Source organism: Telopea speciosissima, chromosome 8, assembly GCF_018873765.1.
Source record: "Telopea speciosissima isolate NSW1024214 ecotype Mountain lineage chromosome 8, Tspe_v1, whole genome shotgun sequence".
NCBI lineage: Eukaryota > Viridiplantae > Streptophyta > Magnoliopsida > Proteales > Proteaceae > Telopea > Telopea speciosissima.
Window position 1 is genome coordinate 30,932,120 of NC_057923.1, and position 12,289 is coordinate 30,944,408.

A 12,289-nucleotide genomic window follows, 5' to 3' on the forward strand; every position below is an offset into this window, starting at 1 on the left:
TTAAGGCGGGGCACCTGAAATAGTATGTCAAAGGCAATCGAGAAGAACATGGAGGTCGACGACCAAAGGACTGCGACTGAAAAAAGGCCGAGCCAAGGGCAGAGGGCCGAAGGGCCGAGCATGATGAGCTTAAGGCCCGAACTAAGAAGAAAGATGATGAATCAGGGCTGAGCAATGACAAGGGAGCGCCCATATACACCATCCTTGGAGGACCAGGGTAAGAATTCACCCAGAAAGCCAAGGCCAATGCTAGGTTCGTCGGAGTCACGAAAATGCCGAGCAAAAGGCCAAAGTCTAAGGCGACAATCTCCTTCTTCGAAGCCGATCTCGAAGGTATAAGTTTTCCTCACGATGATGCTTTGGTGGTACATGTGGAAATCACGAAGAGACCCGTGCACCAGGTATTGGTCGACATGGGGGCATCAGTGGATCTTATGTCGCTCGATGCGTATCAACAATTTGACTTTGGCGACGATGCACTCAAGCCTAAAGGAACCTCCCTCCATGGATTCTCAGGGATAGCCACCATGATCAAAGGGTCGATAGACCTACTGGTTACATTCGGGTAAGCTCCATGCCAAGCGACGATCCAAGTCAAATTCATGGTGGTACAGTCAGTAGTGGCCTTCAATGCCATACTTGGCCGACCATCACTCATCGCCCTCCAAGCTATCATCTGGTTGATGAATTTAAAAATGAAGTTCCCCACGGAGAATGGGATTGGAGAAATCTGAGGCGACCAAAAGACCCGAGAGTGCTACGCTACATTCGTCAAGTAGAACAAAGGAAATGTCCGAGGAATGGCTATGTGCGTTGAACACCTCCCCGAAGACCAAAGGGATGAGCTCACTGAGAGGCGTGGAAGGCCCATCGAAGACCTCATCCCGTTCTCCCTTAGTGATGAAGATCCAACGAAGACGGTATAGCTCGGATCACTGCTAAGCGAAGAACAAAGGAATCGGCTCGAAAATTTCTTGAAGATAAATGCCGATGTTTTTGCCTGGTCGGCCGCTGACATGCTCGGTATACCGAGGCACATAGCCAAGCACCGACTCCATGTGGATCCGAGCCAAAAGCTAATTCAACAAAAGAGAAGGAACTACGCCCTCGATCGACAAGCCATGATCAAGGAGGAAGTGGAGAAACTTCAACGATCAGGGTTCATCCGAAAAGAAAATTTTCCAATGTGGCTAGTGAATGTCGTCACGGTTCCCAAGTCGAACGGGAAGTGGAGGATGTGTGTTGATTATACCGACCTCAACAAAATATGCCCGAAAGATGAGTATCCGCTACCTCGGATCGACCAGTTGATAGACGCCACCGCTGGGCACGAGATGCTGAGCTTTATGGATGCGTACTCCACGGCTACAATCAAATTCTAATGCACGAGGAGGACGAGTCCTTCACAGCCTTCCGAACCGACAAAGAAAATTTTTGCTACAAAGTTATGCCGTTCGGATTGAAGAATGCCGGACTAACATACCAGCGGTTGGTAAACCACATATTCCGCAAACAAATCAGGAGGAACATGGAAGTCAACGTGGATGACATGTTAGTGAAGAGTTTGAAGGCCGAGCATCACTTGACAGACCTACAAGAGGCCTTCGGCATGCTAAGGAAGAATCAAATGAAGCTGAACCCTGCCAAATGTGCCTTTGGCATGACTTCGGGAAAATTTCTCAACTTCATGGTCTCCATTCGAGGCATCGAGGCCAATCCTGTGAAGATCAAGGCCATCCAAGAGATGAGCCCTCCAAAGATGATTCGAGAAGTATAAAGGCTGAACGGAAGAATAGCGGCATTAGCACTGTTCATGTCGAGATCGGGGGACAAGTGTCTCCCATTCTTCAAAACCTTGAAGAACATTCGAAGCCCGAAGGACTTTAAGTGGACCGAAGAATGCCAATAAGCTTTTGAAGACTTGAAGAAATACTTGGAGAATCCGCCTCTCCTCTCCCGACCCGAGCCTAAGGAAGAGCTCCAAATTTACCTCACCGCGACCCCAGTGGCAGTCAGCCCGGAACTAATCAGGGAAGAGGGCCAAGCATAAAAGCTCATATATTACATTACCCATGTTCTCATCGATGCCGAGATGAGATACTCCAAGTTTGAGAAGGTAGCATTTGCCTTTGTCATGACCGCAAGGAAGCTGAGGCCATATTTTCAAGCTCATCCAATCACGGTGTTAACCGATCAATCCCTCAAGAAGATACTACACAAGCCGGATGTGTCGGGTCGGTTGATCGTGTGGGCAGTGGAGCTGAGCGAGTATGATATAAGCTACCACCCGAGGATGGTGATAAAGGGACAAGCTCTGGCAGATTTCATCACGGAATGTAATATAACTGACCCCGAGGTGCGGGATGTTGAATCAACGGAAGAGACCGAAGCTTGAGCAATTCCAATGGGTGTGGAGGGGGCTTGATGTTGGTTAGCCCCGAGGGGTTTCGCATCCAATACGCCCTAAGATTCAAGTTTCCAGCTTCTAACAACGAGGCCGAATATGAAGCCCTCCTAGTCGGACTCTAAGTCAGTAAAGCCATAGGGGTCAACCAACTGAAAGTACAGAGTGACTAGTAACTTGTGGTCAACCAAATCAATGGTGAGTATGAGGCCAAGGATGAAAGGATGATAGCATACCTGAGCCAAGCCCGAGCACTGATCTCCGAGCTCAAGCACTTTGAGATGGTCCGAGTACCAAGATAAGAGAATGTTGTGGCTGACTCCCTCTCATGGCTAGCTGAAGCCGACCTCCCAGATCTGAGCCGATCAGTCTACATTGAAATTTTAAAAAGCCCATCGCTACAAGAAGAAAGTGTCAAGCACATTAAAGAAGACAGGCCGACCTGGATGGACCCGATCGTCAATTATCTAGAGAATAATTAACTCCCAGAGAATCAAAATGAAGCAAGAAAAGTCCAGATCCGAGCCACGAAGTACACGATGATCGAAGGCATATTTTACAAGAGAGCTATCTCGGGTCCCCTCCTCCAATGTCTCAGGCCGAAAGGCTCCGAGTACACTATGGCGGAAGTGTACAAAGGCATATGCGGGAGCCACATGGGCGGCCGAGCATTGGCATACAAGATACTTTGGCACGGATTCTACTGGCCGAGAATGCAAGAAGAAGCTATGAAATATGTCAAGACATGCGAGAAATATCAACTATTCGTACCCGTTCCAGGCCGACCCGCGACAAAGCTAACCCCGATGCTGAGCCCAATATAATTCGCTATATGGGGAATGGATATTCTCAGAGATTTTACCCCAGCGTCCAGAAATCGGAAGTATTTGGTGGTTGCTATCGACTACTTTACCAAGTGGATCGAGGCCGAGCCCTTGGCCACCATCACCGAGAAGAACATGGAGAAGTTCTTCTGAGATAAAGTCATCTATCGATTTGGGCTACCCAAAGTGCTTACCACAGATAATGGGACACAATTCAACAATCCGAGCTTTCGAGAGTTCTGCAAGCACTTTTACATAGATTTTCATTTGGTGGCAGTAGTACATCCATAAGCTAATGGGCAAGTAGAGGTGTTGAACCGAATACTGCTAGCGGGGATCAAGAGAAGATTAGATGAGGCCAAAGGAAGGTGGGTGGATGAGCTCTCGAGCGTCCTTTTGGCCTATCGAACGATAGTGAGAACACCCATGGGAGAAAGCCTGTTTCGGCTAGCATACGAAACTGAAGCCCTCACCCCCGTGGAGGTCAAGGCCTCGTCCTAACGAGTGCTCAACTTTAACGAGAAGACCTATGAAGATGGACTCAGGGCAAATCTTGACTTCCTCGATGAAATAAGAGAGAATGCATTACTTCACAATACGGCTTAGCAACAAAGAATGGCAAAATATTATGACTCCAAGGTGAAGGAGCGGCACTTTCGCCAAGGGGATCTCGTCCTCAAGAAACGTGAGCGCGTCAATGCCACGGTAGCAAGGCAAATTAGCGCCCAACTGGGAAGGGCTGTATATAGTCTCCAAGCAAATCTGCCTAGGAACGTATCGCTTGCAGACTTACGGGGGAAAGAAGGTACCGAGGCCATGGAACTCGGAGAATTTGAAGAAAATTTTTCAATAAAATGATAAAGTGTTCTATTCGGCTCAGCCCGATTTACATTCAGTTCTACTCGGATGTTTGCTTGAAGTTTTAAAATTCAATAAAGTGAGGTTCCTCTTCATTCTCGAGTTTGTTTCGAGTCTAAAACATACCGAGTCATAAGACCAGTCCTCATAGACTGGCTGACGTGTTCCTCTTCATTTTCTAGTTTGTTTTGAGTCTAAAACATACCACGGCATAAGACCAGTCCTCATAGACTGGCTGACGGCATAGATCGACCCTCATAGGTCGGCACATAGGTCGTAAGAGCAATCCTCATAGATTGGGCGATGCTGAAGACCGATCCTCAAAGGTCGGGAACAAGGTCATAAGACCAATCCTCATAGATTGGCCGACGATAAAGACCGACCCTCATAGGTCGGCAACAAGGTCATAAGACCAATCCTCATAGATTGGCCGACGACAAAGACCGACCCTCATAGGTCGGCAACAAAGTCATAAGACCAGCCCTCATAGGCTGGCTGACTCGCGAGGCTATTCATGAGTTAGCCATCAACGTAGAGCATGACGGCCGAGCATGGAACTACCAGGGTACAGCAAAAAATTGCCCAAAGCATTGAGCTCGTCGGAGTGGATGGCTTGGAGCAATAACCCCTAACGCCGACCGAGCCGAGCTAGTAACTAATGCTAGAAAGCTTGCTAAGGCAATAAGCCCGGGGGAGAGCTCGGCCTCGGCCCAGCATCTTAAGATGTTCCCAAGCACTAAACGAAACAAAAATGGCTAAGGCATGAGGCTTGGCTGAGCCCTCAGACCGAATGCTCGGCGCCGATGCTCGGATATAGGAGTTGCGTTAATAGAATAACAAAAAGAGAACTACCAAGCACAAACACTTGTATAATTTGGAAATAAAAAAGATGGCCAAAAGCTCGGCACGGTACAAAAAAGCCTTTCGGGGCGGTATATTAAAAAAAAAAAAAAAAAAAAAGAGAAAGAGAAAAAGAGAGTATTTAAACCCCGAGCATGGGGACATATACATCAGCAGCAAAAAAGGAAAAAAACTTCAAAGTACGGGATCCTTGGCAGCGTCCTCGGCAAGATCCCTGACGACGTCCTCAGTAGTGTGTTTAGCAAGGGAGTCCTTTAGGACCTCGGTGATGGAGGATGGCTCAGTCGACGGGGTAATCCCAATCGAGACAGACTACACTACCTCCACCCCATCCTCTTCTCCTAACTCTTCGACCACGGTGGCCATGTCCTCATCGAACTGGGACATGTTGAGGTTGGGGAAGGCAGCCTTGAACTCAGCTAGGAGGTCGGCTCGGCCTTCATCGTAACCCTCTACGTGTGAAGGTTTCCTCAGGCCATGACACACCTCAGTAAACTCCTCCGACAGGAGTACTCGTCCACCGCCTCGATCCGAGTATGCACCAGGTTGGCCTCGGCTTTCCTCTTCGCCTCCTCTAACTCGCCCTTCAAGGCCCGTATCTCCTTCTCGTGCTGAGACCAAAGAGAACCCGCCTCATCTTGAGCAGCCTGGAGGTTGGCCTCGGCCTTCTTAAGCTTCACCTAGACCTCTCGGCATGCCTGGATGGCTCTGCTGGCCTCCTTCTTGGCTTGCTTGGACTGAGCTTCGAGAGAGGCATTCTCATTGAGGGTCTGCTCGAGCCGAAGAGTGGCCTCGACAGCCTTGGCAAAACCCTGAGAAAATAGGCCAAGCTTGGGTAAGGTTGAGCCTAAAATAAGAAAAACTACTCGGTAAGAAAAGACTAGAGGCTCACCATTGCAAAATCTTAAAAAAGTGTGGAGAGGAGCTCGGGATCAGACAGCTCCTCTAATATGGCCTTGTCTTTAGGGAGCCGACCCGCATCAAGCCACTCCTTGGTGTGGGCGGCCGAGGGTGGAGCCGAGTCTCCGGGGAAAAGGCCCGAAAGGTCGGATCAGGACGTTGCTAGCCGAGGCCCTCCCCAAAGCCAGTCGAGCGATGTCCACGCCCAGGGCAACCCCAAGAGGATTGCCGCCCGAGGTGGTGAAGGAGAGTTTTTACCGCTTGATCTCCCTCGGGGGGCTCCGCTCGCCCTAGTCCCTCTTGGACTTGTCCTTTTTTGTAGGGCTAAGGTCACCCTTATTCTTCTCGGCCTCGAGGCGGACCACTACCTCCTTAGAGCGCTATAGGACTGCCTTGCCCTTTACAATCTTGGAAGTCCCGGCCTTTAACTTGCCCTTATTGGTAACCTTCCTCCTCCTCTCTTTAGCAAGCTTGGCCTTCAGCCAAGTCGAATCCATCGGGGGGCCGTGGCCGACCACTGTAGGAATGGAAAAGGAGAGTCAGAAAATAATGAAAAAAATCATAAGTAATGAGCTCGGCTTGGATTACATACCCGGGGTCAGGTTCCACGCCCATAGGAACTCCTCTTCCTGGAGTTACAGGACATCGAATGGCAGGTACTGACAAATCAGGTCATATGAGGTCTGCTCATACTCGTTGAGGGGCAGCACCCTGTTGTCATAACTCAACTTTATCTCCTTCCACTCAGTTCGGAAGGGACAGTTTGGGATGGACGCAAAAAAGAACCGAGACTTCCAGTGCTTGTTAGAGGTCGGCACTCGGTCGAAGTACTTGTAGGTGTTCAACGCCAAACCCTTTTGTGCTCGGCAAGTGAAATAATACCACCCCTTCTCGGTGGATTTCTTCAGGTACCAGAGCCGAGAGAAGAGGTTCACACTCGCGGCTCGATCCATCTGGCAGAAGAAGACGTGGAAGCCATACATTAGCAACCACGTGTTCGGCGTCAGCTGACCCAGGGATAGGTGGAAGCAGTCCAAAATTTGGTCCACCAGCCTGAGCACTGGGACCCTAAAGGCATATTTAAATGCGATCTCATACAAGGCCACCTTGCCGGGCCGAATGAAGCAAGCCACCTCCCTAGGGTTGGGGGCTCCGAGCTTGATGTCCTCGGGGATGGCATAAGTGTCCCTCAGGCGTTGGGGGTCAGCCTCAGTGACCGTGCTTTCAACTGTGCCAATGCTCCCCTCCTCTGGCTCAGGGATGTCGGTGGTAGAGTCACCCGAGCCGACCCCATCTTCGGAAGATTTCTCTTCGTCTGACTCTTCATTGTCTGTTGAGGACGATCCTGAGCTCTCAGCTCGGTCTTTGGCAATAGGCTGAGCCTCATGGCCAAACTCCTGGGGCAGGGGGACTTCAGCAGCATTGGCCTGGCAGGGCTCCACCACGGCGGGCTCATCCTAGGTCGAGCCCAGAAGTCTATGAAGGGTGAGTGGGTGGAGAGCTCTCGGCTCGAACTCATAATTTCACCCACCCTGGCGAGCACTTCACCCTCGTGACCACTACCAACTGACATGACAAGGAGAGAGGACTTACTGGTTGACGAAGCTTGAAGAAGAGCTGAACACGAGATGAGCTAAAAGGCTTGAGGATGCCGAGCACCTAAAGAGCTGAAGACTCTGAGCTAGATGAGCGCTCCAAAGATTTGAAACAGTGGGAAATAAGAGAAGAGCCTTCGCCTATTTATAGCCACTGAGTGGCCCAGATTCAATGGCTGAGGAGAGTTCAAAGAAGGAGATTTGACTGTTCAGATCCTACAATGGTTCGAATTCCCAAGCCATTATTGTAGTAGGTGACGTGGCACTGACACCCAACTGCCACAAGCCGTACAAGATCAAATCATCACAGATATTGAGCTTGGACTCGGTCTTGGGATGGAATAATCTACACACCAAAAGACTGTACTCATCAAGGATGAGCTGAGCCTTGATGAGTGGGGGGCTTGTGATGAGTCGTAGAACTCCCATCCAATAAGGAAGTGCCACGTGGAGGTACTGAGGCCGAACCCGAGGACCGAGCCAAGCCATAGGAAGCCATGCCAAACCCCAACTGGTAGGTCACCATCTCCATAATTCTCCATATGGCCAAGCATTGTGGCCGACAACTAAGGCTATCGAGCACTGAGCCGTGTTCGTCTAGATCGGGTAAGCTGCCAAACTTCCCTGAGGACGATCGTCGAGCCGAGCGTCTACGTAGTCTGAGGATGGCTCAGCCAAACCTGGCACCAGGGCTCAGCAATGCTCGCCACCTGGGCCAAGCATAGAGCCGAGCACCAAGCGCACGGCTATTCGAGGCCGAACCCTCTCTAGAAGCAACAAAAATGGTTTACCAGGGATCACGGAGCCACATCAGCGTGTCCCGACGATCATGGGATACGAATCAGGCCGCAATCCCACGATGGAATCAAATCACACTCCCATAAGGACTCTTACCTTATTAAGAGTCCGACTCCTAAAATAACTCTCCACTCTGCTCCGCGGGGAAGTGCCCTACTAATCGAGGACTCTTACCATGCAAAGACTCCTCCAACCGCCTGATCTCATCCTATAAATACCCAGGTATGGAGCTCAAATGCTCACCTCACTTTTCACTAAGCTGTTACGCTTTTGCACTGGAGACCTGACTTGAGCATCGGAGAATCCTTGGCCGGAGCCACACTGGCTCTCTTGCGCCTACTCAATTTTTACAGGCACATCCATGGGCGAACCGGGCGATAGAGGTTTTCACAAGCAACACCCCCCTTGTAGTCATTCTCTTTTTGGGGAATTTGATGTGAGGAATCAAATCCTTACCCTTTGGATCCTAATTGGATCAAACCCATTGGTTTGGTAGCTTTACTGGAAGCCATTGACACTCCCCACATGGACCTTGAAGGCCACTTGGCTATTAGCTAAAGGAAGGCTCGAGCCTAGGCTAATTGTTGCATTTCTAGCCTAGGTAGACGATGCATGATCCGCCTGGCTACAGAGCATCGTCCGCCTAGTGCAATCTACTACTATTTTGGAAGTTCAACTCCTGGACTTTAACCAGATAGTCTTTTACTTATTGTACACCTGTATATTGACATGTTAGGCTAATGTACATGTACAGAAGAAGCGTGCATTGCACAGGAGCTAAGATCACCTACGCCTTAACTTTTGTGAGTGGATTGAACACTTGAATTATTTTATGGCGTGTTTCCCATTAGGCATCAATTAAGTTAAGCATATGGATGTGTATGAATACTATGCATGTGGTGATTACTTTATATATCCTATAATTATGGACTGATGTGAAGAATGATGAGATAAAATCGTGATTGTATGATGCTATGTATGGAAATGGAATATGGATTGTTATGAACATGCAATGTATTCCAAGTACCAAAAATTGGTGCTGGGCTTGGAATTGCCATGTGTATGGTGTGAGTTGTGTAAATATGGAATCTATGAATTGTGAAATTGGTGAATTGGATTTGGGTGGTGACCGGCTGATCGGTATATCGGTATCACACCCGCCGTATTGTTACATTCGTGTGGATGTAAGCTAGAGGGGCGAGAGGATTACCAGGCCACCGAGAATGGCACTATGTACTCGACCTCTAGGCTACATCTGCGCACCAATATATATTTATGTATATACATTTCAATAGTTGTTTGCTGGTTAGGATGTAACTCACCCAGTACTACGACCCTTACCAACAGGGGTTTAGGTGTCGGGTAAAGCCATGGGTCCCGATCGTATTTCGGGGTAGCCCAATGCAAAGTTCAGACACCGACTGTGTATCGGGCTGGACACTAGGATGGGGTTTGTATTAGGGGTTTACGGATAACCCGGTGAGGGGTCCGATCTCGCAGGCTTCCATCGTAGCATGGGTTTGATATGGTCGGAATGCCATCCGATTTATGGCATTGTTGTCGACGATGCTATATGTATTATTGTAGTACTTGACCCAACTTAGAATCTCGATGTTAGGGGAAAAATAAATGAATGCATTCATGTATCATATATGATGAGCATACCTTTAGCATGCATTGTTATTGTATCTATTGATGTATGGCTGTATGTGGTTTGGTTCACTTGCTAGGCTTATGAAAGTTCATCTCTCGGGAATCTTTGTTTTTAGATTTGGATGCAGGAGCAGTGGACCCAGCTGAGGTTGATCCAGCGTATCATTATGGTAATGGATATGAGGCCTGGGGTGCCCAGCCAGAGAAGGAGCAAGATCCCGACTATGTTTGCGATGAGTGTACTTATAATGCACAATAGTTCGGGCTTGAGGCCTCAGTTATTGGAACATTACTTTACTTTTTATTGAGGAATTTTGTGGATGAATGTACTTAATAACTTTCGAGATTGTTTTTATCTTTTCTTATACTCGATATTTAGTATTTGATATATATTGGCACTTGACTGATTGGAGTATAATGCCACTTATATAAATATGATATCATTTACAGTTTCTAATTACTTGAATTTATTATCTTTACTTACTTCTACTGTAACTCTGATTCCTTTCTTATTCTTTGAATGAGAAACCGGGTGGTGAACATGACATAGCAAAGTGTCAATCCTGTAGTTTTGTGTGGAATATGGGGGTATTCCTGTCACTATACCCTAATCTGGGGATAGGGGTGTGACACTTATTTGCAAGAAATAATACCGCAAGCGTACGGGTCAATCGTAGCTACGGGTCGAACACAAGGAGGTCAACCTTGAATAAATTTTTACTTTTAATTAAGGCGAAGTGTACAACTTACCAAATATGAAAACAACCTATATATAGAAACTACCAATTATGAAAACTAGCAAATATATAAGCAACTAAATTACCAAAGATAACAAATTAAAAATAGAAACTAGGGCAACCGCTAAGGGAATTGATGAATTAAAAGTAAGAAAGTCACTTGGGAATTGAGAATTAGGGCAGATCAATGACTAGCATATTAGGGCAAAGCATGCATACGGCCTAGGTCTATATGATATGCAGCACGGCTCATATACGGCTAACATATCCTATGAAAATAGTGCTCATACAACATACAATATAAAAAAATACATGAACATAATGGTGTCACAATGGATATGGCTAACGAACATGTATATAGTTCCCCTTGGAATGACATACAAGTTGTGGCCGATCATCCATTGTAAGTCCAATATTGATCATGTCCATTAATCAAATAAACAATGCTAGCCATCAATTTTTCCTTCTCTCATGTTTTCACCTACTCCCAAGAGGAGAGGTTTAGCTAGCCATGCAAGCAATGAAGAAGGAAGAAAGGATTGATGGAGAAAAAGACAGAGAAATTACTAAAACTAAAATTTTTAAGAAAAAGAACTTAGCTGATTCGAATAACTCCAATGAAGATGATTCCGTCACTTGAAGCCGCATCCAATATTGAAGAATAAATTATTAAAGTGTATAATGAAAATTACACATATGATCGAAGGGATAGGGAAATAAAAATTATCCTAACAATGATTCTAAAAATTAAAATTACATACGATAACCTAATTACATAAGATCTAAAACCAAAAACTAAAAAGAAGGGGATGAGAAATCAGGTATAAGGAAGAGGGTAGCTGTCAACTAAAAAGGAAAACTAAAATTTAGAAGGGAACTAAACGAAACTGGGAAAGAAATTCTACTAATGCTGTATTTAAAAAGGAAGAACACTGCCACTACTGTAATAGAAAAATAAAACTAAAAGAGAAAAAACTAAGGAATCCAAAAAAGGACGTGATGAGTGCGGTAAGAGATGGGATTTTATATGGGGGGAGAGAGAGCTCGTGAAAGGAAGATGGGAAGGAGATAGGGGAGATGAGAGAATTTGAGAGAAAGTGGGAGAGAGAAGAGATAGAACTCGAGAGGGTTTAGGTTTAGGAGAGAGAGATTGGAGAGAAAAGAGATTTTTCTCTTTTCATTATTAAATTTTTTATCCTAAATTCTAACTTCACTAGGAATTGTTTTTGGGCTATAACTTTTTATCCTGGGTCCAGATGGAACTGACCCGAGAATTAAAGTTGCACTATTTTAAATTCCAGACAATAAGAGCCCAATATCCAATATTTTCTGAAAGATTCTTAATTTTCCAAAATTACCCTTATGCCCCTATGCTTGATTTTTTTTCTCTTTCCTCTCCTTCTTCTTCTCTTAACTCGGATTGACTCGCTCTGATCTTCAGCTCCTATCTTCATTGAATCTTCTGCTTTTTGGCTCTTTTAGCTTTATTACTCCACTTCTACTAAAATTATCCTAAAACCTGAAAACATAGAAAAATACCTTGAATAGAACTATTCTAGGAATTAAATGATGAAAATAAAGGGATATATTCACACATAAAATATGCTCATCAACACCTATGTTTGGTTCAGGTTTCACTATTCCCTCACCCTTAACCCA